Genomic DNA, 17,137 nt, shown 5'->3' with positions numbered 1-17,137 from the left:
TTTTATAAATCACAATTGTCTTCTGTATTACTGAGTGAAAAACAGTCCCATTTCTTTTTAACATGTAGTCCCATATTTATTTATAGTTGGATACATCCTACACCTATTAGCTTCCACATTAGGTGTTTACTGTTTTCCTCAATGGAAAATAATCTAGACATGCAATTCCACATCAATTTTAATTGTTTAGGCGATCATCATATGATCACTTTCCCGAGAGTAAAATCTATCAGACTGAGTGAAATTTAGACTTCTATAGCATTCTGCCATAAATGTATCTTAGGGCTCTAGACCTACTTTTTCTTATTTCACTGAGTGCCTTTCCTTTGGTGGTTTTATTCCATATCCTTTTATAAACAGAGAAGCCTCTTATCTTCACAGCTTAACTCATTAGTTTTGAAGAGTTTGCAGGATGACATTAAATTTCCTGTTTCGTTAATAGCTATCAGGCTTTTCAGATTTGGATGTACATCGGGACATATTCCAATTATCTCCTATTTCTTTGAATCATAATGTCCTTGTGCCTCGGCCTTTATGCTGGTTGTATTAATATGATGCTTCTTCAAAGGTGCCATCAGTCAAACAGTGTATCTGTTGTGTGCTGCCTTCTCTGATAACAAAGGTTTCCAAATAACGTACCATAAATAAAACAGAAGAATTAGCCTAATGCCAGTCGAGCTATACCACATTCCATTTATCCCTCAACACGCCACCCGCACGTGTCACTGGTATGCCTTCCCTCATTCCTAAATTACATATTTAGTGTGCATTTATCTTACCCAACTAAACAATTGTAGAACACTACAGAAAGCAGGTGAGGATTGGCTGCTAGATTTCATGTGCATTTTCAGTCAATTGTGACATCTTGCTCATTCACAGTGAATAAGGGACAAGCCAATTCTGAGCTCAGGGGTCAACACATCTGATAGCTCCTTTAAAGTTTAAGTGGAGCCAACACCTCAAGACATGGAAATCCCAGCCACCACTGGGCAGAAGCGGACTTGATGTCTACACTGGAAACATGGTGCCACTTGCTTCAGGATCTTTCTTGCAGTATCTGGTTACTATATTTACTATTCTTTTGGTCTTTTTCTCATTTTAAAGGGGATTTTAAAAGGTTTCTGCTAAATTATGGCAATCGTGGGAAGGTTCACCTTCTGGTAGGTTGTGGAGTCATCTCAGACTGCATTTGATCATGTTTCTCACCCAAAAAGGCTCCCTCCGCAGTTTACATAGAATCAATAAACAGAACAGAGTTCTAGCCTGCAGACTTACAGCCAAAAAAGACACAACATGACGGGATTGGGGTCATTGAGATTTCCAATGGAGTGATCCTGCTTCTTCTGTCATCTTCCTCTGCCGCATCCTGATGGGATGAGTTCTTCTTGTGACAGTTCAAAAAGTCAGCAGTCTTAATGCTCTTAACAGAGCTGTGCAAGATAGTTGGCCTTTCTCATGAAAACTGAAGGTTTATTTCATCTGAGTGGAGGTCATCTGCTCAAGCTCAATATGTTTTACTCATTGAACTTATGCAACCAGAAGGTAATTTAATTGAGTTCAATGGAGCCTTTTCCCAAGCTATTATGCATAGGTTGTCTTGCAGATTTCACTATGAAATTCCTATGGAGTTTTTTTAAGGCTTTGGATGTCTGTATTTTAGAACAAAGGTATTAACCATATAGTAGCTCTTTTGACATGGAAAAGTGGGATTTTTTAAACCTAACATAAGAACTAGCTGAAGCTTCTCCTTCGGGTAATTATTTGATACTTTCTTAATTAAGGCTAGATTTATTTATCAACTAGCCTTACTACTATTTCAGAGTTTGGGAAATCTTTTTTTACTACAACTCCCATAATTCTCCAAATCAAATTACCATGAGCCATGCTAGTTAGAGATTCTGATATAACTGAGACATTATGACTATCCAACTCTGATTACAACCATTTTTAAAATGCATAATCTTGATGTACAAGTTTCAACCGGAAATATTATTCATTGGTTCACAGACTGAAAACCACACATACAATGGGCTTGACAGGGGATTGTCAGACTGTCATTATACTGCTGGCTGTTAAGATCCACAATGAAGGGAGGCAACATATCAATTATTATTTGTCTGGAACATGAACTTCCCGGAGCATGAAGGGAAGGGCTGCAGCCCGGCATTTCTGTCTCCTATCTTCAACTAATTAGTGCTGGTTTTAATGGCTTCATCTAGCCAGGATCAATTGTCTAATGGGGAATGCTACTCTGCCAGTTAATAAGGTGGAGAACTGCATAATGTGATTATGTCTGGCTCCAAAACAGTGCTTCAAATCATACTAAAACAATCATGTGCTGAAATAAATAGATGGTTGTTGCAGCAGTGTTGTCTAATCCTGTAAAGGAAGAACACCCACCCACAGCAGCACTTCAGTCCTGTTTCTAAAGACATTCAAAATGTGCTTCATTGCAAGGGATATAAAAGAGTTTGTTTACATCTGAAAAAGGCATAAAAGGAGGAGAGATTGATCCAGGAAGTGGAAGTGTAGCCAGAGCCTGAGGATTCCATCTCAGTGGGCTGATGGATCCAAGTTAAGGCTGCAGGGAAAGTGTGGAGAATATAATCCTCCACAATGTGGGCATGTCAGTGGAGAAGTGGATCCAACTTTATAGAAGCCATCCAGAGTACTGAACCTCTTTGGGGGACAGAATTCAGAAAATTGGATAGTTTTTATCAAATTCAGGTTAAAGTAGGAAGCAAATATATCATCCCACTAACATGGAAGGCAGCAATTACCACTGTGGAAGGAGCCTCCAGTGGTGCAGAGGGTTAAACCCTCGTGCTGGCAGGACTGATGATTTGCAGGTTGGGCTCTCTCTTCTGCAGGAGTCTACCGGATACCATGCAGCTGTGGACAAGTATACATAGGGACCACCAAACGCAGCGCCCAAACAAGAGTCAAAGAACATGAAAGGCACTGCAGACTAATTCAACCAGAGAAATCAGCCATAGCAGAGCATTTGATGAACCAGCCTGGACACCGGATATTATTTGAGAACACAAAAATGCTGGACCATTCCAACAACTATCATGTCAGACTACACAGAGAAGCCATTGAAATCCACAAGCATGTGGACAATTTCAACAGAAAGGAAGAAACCATGAAAATGAACAAAATCTGGCTACCAGTATTACAAAACTCCAAAATCAAAACAGTAGACGGGAACCAACACTCTGAGGGCATGACTGAACAAAGGACGCCCCCAGGCAAGAGACAAAACATTTCCAATGCTAATTAGGGTGATTAACTGAAACATTAATGCTGGCTCCCAGTGACAAAGGACTCTTGCCACACCCTGGACTCTACACAGATATATATTCTTTCCTTTCCTTACTTAGTTTATCCATACCTCACAACCTCTGAGGATGCCTGCCATAGATGTGGGCGAAACGTCAGGAGAGAATACTTCGGGAACATGGCCACACAGCCCGAAAGACATACAACAACCCCATTATGGGATTTGTCATTCAAAAATATTGCCAGAGTTGCTCATTTCCACTCTATAGGTTAGAAGGAAAATTCTACCTGTGTCTAGTTGCCATTTATTTAGAGGCTCGTACAATCAGCAGAATTCAAATATAAATAGGGGAAGTCCAATAAATTTTGATGCTTGAGACAGAGGAGCAAATCATGCAGCAAGCCAAACTGCCTAAACCAAGCAATTATTTCGGCACATGAGAGGGACAATTCCAGAATCACCTCTCTCAGTCCCTTCCATAGCAATAACATTACAATAGGATGTAAAAAAAATAGTTTGGTGCCATTTCATGCTAGCTGAAGCATCTACAGTGTCTAGATCCAGGGAAGTCATGCTACCCTTCTATTCTGCCTTGGTCAGACCACACCTGGAATACTGTGTCCAATTCTGGGCACCCAATTTAAGGGGGATGTCAACAAGCTGGAATGTGTCCAGAGCAGAGCGACTAAAATTATCAAGGGTCTGAAGAACAAGCCCTATGAGGAATGGCTTAAAAAGCTGGGCATGTTTAGCCTGCAGAAGAGAAGGCTGAGAGGAGTCATGATGGCCATGTATAAATTTGTGAGAGGAAGTCATAGGGAGGAGGGAGCAAGCTTGTTTTCTGCTGCCCTGGAGACTAGGACGTGGAACAATGGCTTCAAACTTCAGAAAAGAAAATTCCACCTGAACATTAGGAAGAACTTCCTCACTGTGCGAGCTGTTCAGCAGTTGAACTCTCTGTCGAGGGTATTTTGAATGTAATTTTCGTGCTTCTTAGCAGGGGTTTGGACTGAATGGCCCACGAGGTCTCTTCCAACTCTGTGATTCTATGATTCTATGAAGCAACCACCCCATTCTGCCTAATTGTTGGATGGTCTAGGCATGCTTACCTTTTTGTGATGAGCCTTTTAACTACTGTTCATGGAAGGCAAGAAAGCTGGGTACATTTGGCTTTGAGATAAAGATTGAAAGGTCATACAAGAACCAACTATAAATATTTGAAGAGATGTCATGTAGAAGATGGAGCAAGCCTGTTTTCAGTTTTTCTAGAAACTAGAACACAAACAGGGGAATTCAAATTACAAGAAAAGAGATTTCACCTAAACTTGAGAAAGAACTTCCTGGCAGTGAAAGCTGCTCCAGAGGAAATTAGATAGCCTCAAAGGGCTGTTTTTCACTGGAGGTTGGATGGGCATCTTATCAGAGTGTTTTAGTTTTATATCCTTGCCACTATGATTACATGATTCTGTGATGTGGCTTAATAAATGTGAGATTTAGGGAGCTGAGAATCAGTCACCTGGGTGCCTTGAAGACTTCTCATCTCTCTATAATTTAAGCACTGCAACAATGCAGGAATTTTCTCCAGAGTGTTTCCACTATTCCTTTCCCCCTTCAACTTTCCACCTGGACTTGGAAGTTAGAAGAAGAAAGAAAATGCAACCTGAGTGCTCCCAGTGATTTGCTTAGTGGGTCATATTCATAGGTTATTTGGAAAGCCATGTGATTTCTTTATCCACCACTGACTTCCTAAGCAAAGCAAAGGTATGTTCAACTACACACACTTTTGGCTTCTGCTCTGCCTTCCTCCCCTGCAAGCCTTTCTCTCCTGCTTTAGTTCATTTTTGACAGAGTTTCCTCCCTTGTTATAAACAAGTCCTATTTCAGAAAGCAGGACAGGCAGAAGAATATCCACCAGGGCCTCAGATTTGGCATGAACTGTAACTATTCTTAGTATGATTATTAATCCAGCTATGGGTGTTTAATGAGCATTAGCGTGAGGAATGCTGTAGAGGTTTTTTCTTCTAAAATGCTTTCTGTATAAATAAACAACTTCGGGGTTTCACTGCCAGAGAGACCGTATAGTTCCACAGTGCTCCTTTAAACTGCTTTTTATATAAATGGAAGAGTCCAGTTGTACAGATTGTGGCATGTTAAGTGTATTCATCTCCTTAATGCTGCAGATAGCTCACACCTGACATCTAAAGGCAAAATATATGATAAACTTCATCGTATTAGCTCATGGAATAATGAAAGGAAACAGGAATATATACATCACAGGAAATATAAAAATGTTCATGGTGTGTATGTTTTGTTTTTGACATTGTCCATTGGTTAGTATAATGGAATATAGCTTTGAACATTATTTACTCAAATCATATTTTGTCCATAAGCCAGTTAATGCTATCTTAATGTCTTAATTAATTTCCTAAAGAGATTGTAGAGATACACAAAACACCTGCTCTAGCACTGTTAGTTATTTGCAGGAGTTTGCAAGAAGGCACTAGAACCTGCCACCTAAAATAGCTCTATTGGTTTGTATCCAGGTTATCTACAGGATCACATTCTCCTGCACAATCCGCCCTCTGGTGAGTGGCTATTCATACCAGTCAGAACCTGACTGGCGACTGTCACCCAGAGGACCTTTAAATTAGCCACCCCTTGACTGTGGAATGACCTGCCAGAAGAGATCTGACAGCTAAATGAGGTATCAAAATTTAAAACACAGTTGAAGACCCATCTCTTATATTGCCACTATATGTCAGTTCTGTATCTATGTTTGGTATAAGTTTGTGTGTGTGTGTGTGTGTGTATCTCTTTTTATGTTCATTTGTTTGTGATTTTTTTTGTATCCTGCCTCGAGCCATCAGGAGTGGTGGGTAATAATTATATTATTATTTTATTATGACACAGCAAACAAGATAGATATGCTGGATTTCATATCACAAAATCACAAGTCGAACACTTCCCAAGTGTCTAGGACTGTGTGATGTATTTTTGGATGATGCGCGCAGATCCCAGCAGGGTGGCCTTTTGCAGTTGGCAGATCGTAATTTTGTCAATGTCTATTGTTTCCAAATGCCGGCTAAGATCTTTTGGCACAGCACCCAGTGTGCCGATCACCACCGGGACCACCTGCATTGGTTTCTGCCAGAGTCTTTGAAATTCAATCTTGAGGTCCTGATAGCGGCTGAGTTTTTCCTGTTGTTTTTCGTCAATGCGACTGTCACCAGGGATGGCAACATCAATGATCCAAACCTTTTTCTTTTCCACAACTGTGATGTCTGGTGTGTTGTATTCCAGAACTTTGTCAGTCTGGATTCGGAAGTCCCACAGTATCTTTGCATGTTTATTATTATTATTATTATTATTATTATTATTATTATTATTATTGTCTCTGCAGCTTAGTTAATCCCCACCTAATTTGTGTCTCTCTCTGTATGTGTCAACTTATGGGAAGCCATGAAATTAATAAGGGGCAAAAATACCCCTTCTCACTGAAGATGACAAATTTGCAGAGATTCTTTGCATTTCTTATGTAGTGTCCTATATCCTGAGTGGAGGAGACAAAAGCTCGTTCATTTTGAAGGGGAATTCGGAATAGAGAGCTCTACTAAGATAGATGGAAGCCTTCCCATGTAAGGACTGTGCCCAGTCTCAGATGGATCAACTTCCATTGAATACCTTCCTTGTATGATACTGTCAAACATTACAGAAATTTTTAAGAGATGCCACCATTACCTGAGATCTATCAAGTAATTTCTGATGTTAAACATTATTGGATGCCAATCTCAAATCTTGTGAGATAGTCTCAGACCCACTGGTATAACCTATCTTCATAAAAATGCTATCTCCCTTGAATGCTTATTGGGAGTTCTTGACTAACCTTCGAAAAGTTTTTGTAATTACAGCTCTTAGACTCCTTCCACCAACATGACACAATGAGCAAACTGATCAGGGGCTTCTGGGAGTTGTAGTACATAAAGTGTGCCTCCCCCTCCCGCCAATATTCTGAAAAAGAACTGAAACAGCTTGCCTACCACTTTCATTTTAATGATGGAAGTTCAGGCTGCATGCGATTCTTTTTATCTCTGTGTGAGGTGAACTGATAAAAATGCTGAAGAAAAATGAAAGGTTGTGGAATATGCTAATTTTTAACATCATCTCATGGTTGATTTGGTTGCTTGTGTTAGTCTGTCATCTTCTATGCTTCTTCCATTCTGGTTGATTAATTACCACTTACTGCTTAATCTTGTATTTCTCACAGTATCTCTCCATGGAATTCCAACAAAGCAATGTGTAAACACATGTTAATCATTGTCTTGCATAAATTTCTTCTTTTGGTTAATTCTGTCCAGTTTTGTTCCTTCTTCAGAACCCAAATAACAGCAGATTGTTATCTATATTTCCAATTGACAAGTGAGGGGAAAAAACTGCAAATTACTTATGTTGGAGTATTTATCTTGTCTAGTCCTGTATACCAATCAATGATAGCACAACTCGCTTTAAACTAAGTAAAATAATCCTTCATTTAGCAGAAAATGAGCAATATTGACTTTGAGATTTAACTGGCTGCACAAACTAACACAACAAATGCATTTCTCATAAGGGAAAGGAACTTCACTGTTTACAGAAATTACTCAAAACCTACTTCAAAGGGCTAATCTTTACTTATTGGTCTTTGGCTAATGCCATGTAGTCATTAGAGCATTGGATTCGGCAATTGGACTCTGAGTTAGGCAAGATAGGTTCAAATCCCCATTAATTTGTGAAATTTATTGAATGATTTTGCATCACTTAATCTCCCTCAGCCTGATCTACCTGACAAGGCTGGTGTAAGGTCAAGGAAGGAGGAAATTCACACATGCTACCTTAATTTTATTGGCACAAATATGGGAGATAAGGTAAAAATCACATAAATTAAAAATATATGTAGAATGAAGATCACCAAATGTATATTCTTGACTAAAAGGACAACTGCATCTTTTTTCCCAAGAGGCTCTTCATCTTTAATACCTATATGGCAGACAGACTGTTGTGACTGCGCCTTCGGGGATTATGGTTGATGGGGATGGAATTCGAAGAGGAAGAAAAAACCCTCGTGATGAGGGTTCACTGGAGGAGTTGCGCAGGAAACGACTTAGAGAGCTATATGGGGGATCTTCTGAGGAAGATTCAGATGGGGAGATGGATGCTGAGGAACAGGTGGTGGCTGGGGAAGCGGGCACTGAATGGGCACAGCCACCGGAGATGTCTGGGGATTTGGGGTCTATGGATACTTCTGAACCTGGGGTTTCTGCAGGAGCTGATCCCAATTGGGATGCTTGGAGAAGGGAGGATGGTTCTTTAAGTGTTCATGGGGCTAAGTGTGGGCAGGATGATTGGGACTCCGACGAATTGCTAGATACTCCAGATCCACGAGCTCTAGCTGTGTGGAGCTCAGACTCTGAGTAGATTTGGGACACCTGGTGTTTGGGTGTGAGTGTTTGGTCACCCAGGAGGAAGGGGAATAAAATGGAAATGTTTGGCCACTGCACTTTGCGTGTGGCAAGGTGTTGCTGAGGCGCCATTGGGATCTCTGTGTTTCCATGAAGACTGGACTTGGACTATGATTTGAATCTGCTGTTATCACCTAGCTTGGCTCTCGCTGTGTCTTATCGTGGACCTGTTTTGGATGACTGCACCCTCTTCAGACCTTGCTACTGCCTTCGCCCTGTGATTGATGACTACTATCGGCTTTTGACTCCTGGCTTGCTCTTTGGACACCGCTGTTATCTCCTGACCTGACCTTGGAATCCCGGACGACATCTTTTCACCATCCTTTTGGAGCCTTCGGCTTTATCCACATTGTGGAAGCAGTCTACTGCATTCTTTGTTTGTTTGTTTGTTTCCTGACCAATTTGGTGTTTTCTTTTGGGAACTGTTCCTTTGAAAACTACAGAGCCGGCTGGCAGGGCTTGGACTCAGAAAGTGCAGTTTGCACTAAGTTTGTTTAGCTTTGTTTTTACCTGCTTGTGTTGCTGAATTATATTTTTGTTTGAACTGCTCTTGAAGCACTGATAGTTAAGTGTTTCAAGGTTTTTTCTGTGTTAACATTACTTTTTGGCTTATCTGCTGAATAAACTCTATTTTTGTTCGCTAATTGGCGTCTGACTCTTGACACAGACAGAACAATTGTTGTACCTATTGAATTTGGCTACTACAAATGGAAGCAAGAGAATATGATGAAGCAGTTTGGCTGTTGGCTTAGAACAAAGCTGTATCCCTGTTTGGCCATAGAAAACCAATTGGTAACCTTGGATGGGTCTCACTCTTAGCTAAAAGGAAGGCAATGAATGAAGCTGAATAAATCTTGCCCATAAAAACCTATGGTAGGGTTGCATAAATCAGTGTCAACTCAAATACATATGACAACAAGAGGAAGGGCAGATTCAGTCTGTTTCTGAAACATTTGTCTAAAATTGGAAATTTCTTCAGATTTGAAATAGAAACAATTTGAAATGCAAAAATATGGGGCAAAGTTTTTATATCCATATTCTCCAGCTCAGCTCACTATTCCCCACAAAAGAGGTGACAGGTTGCTTGACATTTAGACTGAGGCCAATGTGTTTCTTCTAGCATTATCTACAAGTTTCAAGATACAGGTTTTTATTAGAACCTGATATCTAAGCCAGATAATAATTGTTAGTATGCAGTACCTAATATGATTTTCCAAACCTTTACACTGAAGTGCAATTTGAGACTGATCCTGGCAAACAAACAGAAATGCATGAATATTCCCCAGAACTTTGAGTTCACTGGAAAAAAATCATTTATTTTATATAAGAATGTGATGTCTCCCAAATTAAGCTTCGAACAGAAGATATTGCCAGGCAATTTGACCTGGCAGCAATTTGTGACTGCAAGATGTCACATAGTAGTATAGTACCCTTTCTCAAATGCAGAATATCAATATGAATGAATGATTTGCACTTCCAAATGGTGTCACATTGAGAAGATTTTTCATGGCTCTGCACTTCCAGACTTCTGTTCAAGAAAGGCAATATTAGGACATTAAATATTACTGCTATTGCAGATATAGAGGGGGAAAAGAATCTTTTCCACTGCCTCCTGGCTACTAGAAGTATGCGGGTCTTACCTTCATTAGAATGACAGAATTGAAATGGACCTTGAAGACCATCTACTCCTATTCCCTACAAAGCTGGAATATAAACCTGAAGAACTGTTGGGATGATTTTAAACCTCTGTTTTAAATTATCCAAAGAAGAAAAGTTTTCTAATCTCTGATGATTTTTTTCTGTTTTCAAACAATTCTTACAGTAAAGTTTATTTCATTGTCAAACAGGTCTTAACAGTAAAAAAAAGTTATTCCTAATACTTAGGTGGAATCTCTTTTCTTGCAGTATGAATCCATTAGTTCATACCTCTGGAGTCGCAGAATATAAGTTTTCTTCATTTCTCTTCACATACTTCTGAATACTAATAACATGTCAAAGGTTTGAAAGTTACCCTGCTGATCCCATATCTATGTCTCTAATAGCCATTCTAAGATTGCTGTTAATGCCGACTGGTGAAAACTGCTGACTTCCAAGTCACTGAAGTGATACATCCACTATGAGCTTTAGGCCCATCTATACTGACCACACAAAAATGTGTGAAAGGAAATCCTTAATGCCATCAGTCTTTCTGCTGTTTGTATGATCATGATCTCAAACTGGTTCTAGGATTTCCAGTGTAATAATCATCTGCAAAATGAAAATGCTCTTTTCATTACCCATTTGAAACTGCATGAAATGGTGAGTATAAGTGGGGTCCCAGTCCAAAGGTTTAAGAAGCTAAAGTGCTAAAGCTACATGAGGGGATAAAATCCAGCACTTTGGACAATTCCCTCAGAGCCGTTTTTTCATCTCACCACCCTGGCACTGACCAGCCACCACTAGTTCCACATATTCTATAGCCATGCATCATTCAGTGATCTGACTCTGACTGTGTCTTAGGGGTATTGCTAATAAATAGGGACAAAATTCTTCACCCAGAATCTTCTCAAAAGTTGCAAGGTGCAACTTCATTAATTTGCATGCCATTGCAAGAAAATATTCAAAAGCCACACTTCTTTAGAAGGTTATTTGCAATTCAGGACTTATTCTGCGTAAAATTCTCTCATAGTTGTTCTTCATTGAAAACAGCATTTTGTGTGCGAAAAATAATGTTTTTTAGAAAAAGCATTAATTCCTTTGCAAAAAATCTTTTCTATGCAGAAAAAGCCATAATTAGGGATTTATTCTCCATAAAATTCACACATAGTTAATTTGCATAGAAAACAGCATTTTTGTTAATGCTGTTTTCTGCACAGGGTATTTTTTCTATGCAAATAAGAAAAGTGATCAGAGGGTTATTAAAATCTGGTCCTCAAGGAGTAGATTCTGACCATTCAGCAGCCTGCTGTATATTTTTAGGTTTTAAATTGTATTGAAATGCTTTTAATGTAAGCCACTTTGAGTCTCCTTGTAGAGAAAAAAAGCAGGGTATAAATAAACATAGTAGTAGTAGCAGCAGCAGTAATTATAATAATAAACAACCATGGACTTTGTATAGAACAAATCTCCCATTACAGTTTTTATTAATGCACAGAAGACATTTCCTGCACAGGAATTCATAGTTCTGCATCAAAATATCACGTTCCATGCAGAACAACCACATGCAAACTCTACTCAGAATAAATCCTGAACTGCAACTATTCTCATAAGTCCAGGATTCTTTCATCAGGATTTCTCAATTTCCTTTTTAAAAATCATTTTAAAAATGTTTTCAAGCATTATTTCCATGCCTAATATTTACTCAGAGAACATGAAGCTCTGAGTACAACGTTCTATTTTAAGTACATACTGAAAATATATATTTAAAATGTGATGGGTCTAAATCTGACTGCTAGTTTGAACTAGAATAAACTCATTAAATCAACTGCTGAATCAATTGATCCAAACTACCCTTTAATGCTAGATCTTTGTGCATTTTCAATATTACCTACATCAAGGAGGACATTGCCCTGAGCTTGCAAGACTTAAGCAGGGCCGTTGATGATAGAGGTTCTTGGGGGTTTCTCATTCATTGGTCATCATAGGTTGAAGTTGGTTTGATGTCAAATAATAACTACAAAAATAACATATTAACTTTTTTAATTTATTTATTTATCATGTCAGAAGCAAATTGAGAATGCAGTCATAATATATAGAAAAACTACAAAGAGAGTTAAAAATGTGGCATTATACTAAATTTCCTTTGACCAGAAGCTGGCCACTTCGAGTGCCTCTGGTGTCGCTGTAAGAAGGTCCTCCATTGTGTATGTGGCAGGGTTCAGACTACATTGTAATAAGAGGTCTGTGGTTTGCTCTTCTCCACATTCGCTTGTTATAGACTCCACTTTGTGGCCCCATTTCTTAAGGTTGGCTCTGCATCTCCTGGTCCCAAAGCGCAGTCTGTTCAGTGCCTTCCATGTCGCCCAGCCTGTGTGCCCAGGGGGGAGTTTCTCATCTGGTATCAGCCACTAATTGTGGTTCTTGTTTTAATCTGCCACTTTTGGACTCTCACTAGCTGTGTATCTCTGTAGATCTCAGGAAGCTGTTTCTTGATTTAAGGTGTTGGCTTCCTGGTTGATATCCAAACAGAGGATGGGCCAGGGATGTTAATGCTTTGGTCCTTTCATTACAGGCTGCTACTTCCAGATGGCACTTTTTAAATGACTGACAGTAACATGTTGCTTTTAAAAAGTAATATTCCAAATTCTGGGACAGATGGTCTAAATCCTGTAGATAAATACATATTTCTGATCTTCTAAATCCCACTTACTGGGAAGCAACCACTGCTACTGACAAGAGTTTGTTCCCCTATCACTTGGGAAACAGCTTCCATGCATGACCTCTGGTGCAACAGCAGAAGGACCCCGCTAGCAATTACCCCCTTGTTCTGAAAATATGTTATCAAAAGTGGGGGGAGACATCAGCCAGCTTCTTCCCAACTGGAAGGAGAACGTGTCCCTGCCAACTGCAGTGGCTGCTGGATCAAGAGGCTAAATTAGGCACTACGTAGGGAATATGAATAAGTAACAGTCATGAGGGTATAGCTCTAGGTTACACATTTGTAGCTGCCATAGAGGATTCCAGCCAATATACTTATCCATGTTCAAATATCCCCAGAGTGCTGTCTCTTCTGAGAAATAGTGTATGCTAAGCTTGACAGAGTACTTCTATAAAAGGGACCAGCCTTATTAAAAAGATCATTTTAACTGTATTTGCTTATAGTCCTTAACTACCTCGATTTGAATGGCACAAAATGCTAACCAATGTAGTTATAACATCTCATCATTCTTTACCCTCTTCAGCTTCCCCCTGAGTCCTGAAAAAGCTAAGCCCCTTTTCACTTCTTAATAATTCATTTTTATGTGTGTTTTTAAACTTAACATTTCAACCGATTTCTATTCCAGTTTCCTAATGAGCTTAACATCTCATAAAGTTCCCATTAGTACAGAAATGTTTTTTTAAAAGTTTCAGTCCTCTTGGTGACAGCATTGAGCACTTTTTCTTAAAGTTACACTTGAAGTTACTAAGGATGACATTTTATGCTATCTGAGTGGGAACTATGCATTCAGTATTACCAGTATATTTAGCAAAATTAAGAATGAGCACTGATATGTAACTGTTTATAATGCTTTTCCCAGATGAGGGTCAATGTTCCAGAACATTTCTAATACATTTTCCCTCTAATTTCTTTTACAGCAAAAGATTCTTTAAAAAGAACTCTTCAGCGAAGCCAAGGAAGTGTGACTTCTGGAGAACCCCTCCACTGCTGCAAGGGATTATGGGACACATTTATTTAATAGCAAAAGTGCAAAGATAGAAACTCGTCAATGGGACAAAATCTTAAAAATGATACTTTTGCTAACTAGTACACTATGTGGTAAGGGATGTTGAAAACATAACTGAAGCATCCACATCCAGCCAGTATCAATGTGCTCACTAACCACAGCCTATTGTCTTCCTGAAAGCAAAGAAATAAAACCTTTCATGCATTATTCCTGTTCTGTGTTGAATATTTGAAAGTGCTATTCAAAATGCATGGCTGCTTTTTGATTACTGATGCACACCAATTGGCTATTTCCCGAATCAATGTGTGGTTAGCATCAGGCTCATCACCTCATCACATTGAGAGGGGAAAGCATGGGTGACCATCTCTCTTACATTGTCAACAGTCCCATTTTGAGTTCTGCCTGCCCATCACACTCACACATGGAAACTTAAGAGCTGGCAATACATTCATCACAATGTCAGTATTACTTTTTAAAAAATCAGGAGAAGCAACATTATCTGAAAACCAAGAAAACCCATGCCCTGCCCAAAGCTCCTTACATTAAAGGAGACTGACGCCAGTTTAAAACACATTTCTTTCCATGAGATCCTATTGTTCTGCCCCAAACCCCAAAGGATGCAAGAGACAATTATCCAGGTTAAAACTACTTCTTTCCATTGGATTCTATTGTATTGCATCAAACCCCATCGCATACAAGAGACAGTGATCCAGGTTAAAACCATTTATTTCCATGGGATCCTATTCTGCATCAAACCCATAGGATACAAGAGACTCTGATGGTTGGGCAATGAAATGGGGTGGGAAACATTGATGGTTTCCATCCCACCTGTTTTTCAGTTGTAAACAGGGGAGTAAAATGCGATAAGAGGCAGGAGCTCTGATCATAATTGCTGTCCCGTGTTCATAGTTCCCTCCTTTCAGGACATTGCTGTCTCTTTTCAACCCTGGAACATGTGATGAGCTCCATGCCTTTCCATGCTTGAAAAAACTGAAGTGTCCTATGAAGGAGAAATTTCTCAATGTGATGAGGTCGATTGCTGGAGTTTCTTCCTTTCAGGACACTTCTGCCTCTTTTCAACCACAAAAGGCTATGCATGATAGTCGGAAGTAGTTTAACTCATGTGATGAGCTCAGTGCCTCTTCATGCTTGAAAAGAGACTGAAGTGTCCTACGACTGGGAAATTTCTCAATGTGACAAGGTGGTGAGGAGCATCCTTAAAAATATCTACATATATAAACCAGAACCGCGTTTCGATTGAAAGGACAAGATCCCTCTTCTTTCTTTCTTTCTTTCTTTCTTTCTTTCTTTCTTTCTTTCTTTCTTTCTTTCTTTCTTTCTCTCTTTCTTTCTTCTTTTTCTTCTTCTTCTTCTTCTTCATTTGTCCTTCTCAATGGTGGGGTCTGCTTTACTGGTTGTTGGCACCATTCTGTCCACACAGTTCTACATGCCTCCTACAGCATTGAAGTATCTTTCTTTGATCATTTGCTGGCCAGGGATGGCAGGAGGTGACCAGGGAATATCTGGATGTAATTTGGCAGTGGCAACAGAAAGGTGACCATTGCTCTCGAGCAAGTTATTGGAGTTCCATGTGCCATATCAGGTCTCTTCTCCCAGCTATGGAACTCTGGGGAGAAACAATCTTTTAGATAGTCTGAACTAAGCTATATACATACAGGTTTTGACTGGCATTTGAATTGTGGCCAGAAATTAATCAGAAGGTAGTGAAGATGTTTTAACAAGAGATTAAATGCTGCCTATAATGGGATACAATCAGCATTCTGCCACTGCATTTTGAACCCACTTCAAATTGTTTTCAAGGGCAGTTCCATATATTGAGTACATTACAGTAACCAAATGAGAGGTAATCTAGGTATATGTCACCATACACAGATGTGACATTATGTGGAATGGGTGCATGCTAGATTTAGTTGTGCTAGATAAACTCCTGGTCATTGCTGAAAGCTGGTCATTCAAGCTTAAAGCTTAGCCAGGGGTACACCTAAGCTGCAAGCTTGAGATGTCAAGGAGAGTGTAACCCCATCCAGCACAGGCAAGCCCCTATTCCCTGATCTGCTTTTTGATTGAACAGGAGTGCCTATTTCTTGTCTGAATTAAGTTTCAACTTGTTGGCCTTCACTCAGCCTACTACTGACATCAGACTGAAACATTTTCCTTGAATGCAGATGGAGAGGAAATGTAGAGTTGGGCATCATCAGAATACTGGTGGCACCAAATCCCAAAATTAACCTTTTCCAGTAAGTTTCATATAGATGTTAAATGGCATAGGGGACAAAATAGAACTTTGAAAGACCTTACAGAGCTTCAGGCAAAAGTTTCCCAGCAGGATCTACAGAACTGGAACCACTGCAAAACAGTGTCTCCAAATCTCATCAGGGAGAGTTGGTCCAGAAAGTTACCATAGCTGATGGTATTGAAAGCCTCTAAGAGGTCAGCAGAACCAGCAGGGATTCACTCCCCTTTTCAGTTCCCTAGGTGGGTCATCAATCAAGATTACCAAAGCTGTCTCTGTTCCATAACCAAGCCAATTACCAGGATGCTCCTGGAGCTAGCAAGCCACCACAAACTCTAGAACCTTGCCCAAGAATGGACTATATGATATATTTTATACAATTTGGGGGGGGGGGGGCTGAAGGAAAATCTCCTTTAGGGTACTTTATTCTTCTCTGAGAGGCTCGGTGCTCCCATTTGCCATGTCTTGGTAGCTATAATCTGGTCAGCTTCCATTTAATCACAACTTCTCTGAAAATGTTCAGATTTGCTAATTGTTTTGTAATGTATCTACCTGTGGTGTTTACTTTATGTAAACATAGGCATGCCTTACACTGATGGATCATTTGGAAACAGCACTTCCTAATCTGAATACATGACATGGATGGGAATGCCATGAAGAAAGCAATTTACATATGGTAAGTATACAAAAGCCCTGAAGCATAATATTCAAATCAGAACAAAATTAAACACCTCAACAAGGC

At 39.6% G+C, this 17,137-nt stretch overlaps 1 long non-coding RNA gene across 1 annotated transcript; it reads left to right on the top strand.

Moving 5' to 3' along the window:
• Positions 1 to 319: 319 nt before the first annotated feature.
• Positions 320 to 14,348, top strand: LOC134298653 (uncharacterized). The gene is made up of 3 exons (XR_010005754.1): positions 320 to 1,060; positions 5,827 to 5,987; positions 14,053 to 14,348. It is a non-coding gene; the product is annotated as an uncharacterized LOC134298653 (long non-coding RNA).
• The last annotated feature ends 2,789 nt before the right edge of the window (positions 14,349 to 17,137 follow it).

Source organism: Anolis carolinensis, chromosome 4 (genome assembly GCF_035594765.1).
Source record: "Anolis carolinensis isolate JA03-04 chromosome 4, rAnoCar3.1.pri, whole genome shotgun sequence".
NCBI classification, from domain to species: Eukaryota; Metazoa; Chordata; class Lepidosauria; order Squamata; family Dactyloidae; genus Anolis; species Anolis carolinensis.
Note: the sequence above shows the minus strand (reverse complement) of the source record. Positions and strands in the feature narration are given on the sequence as shown.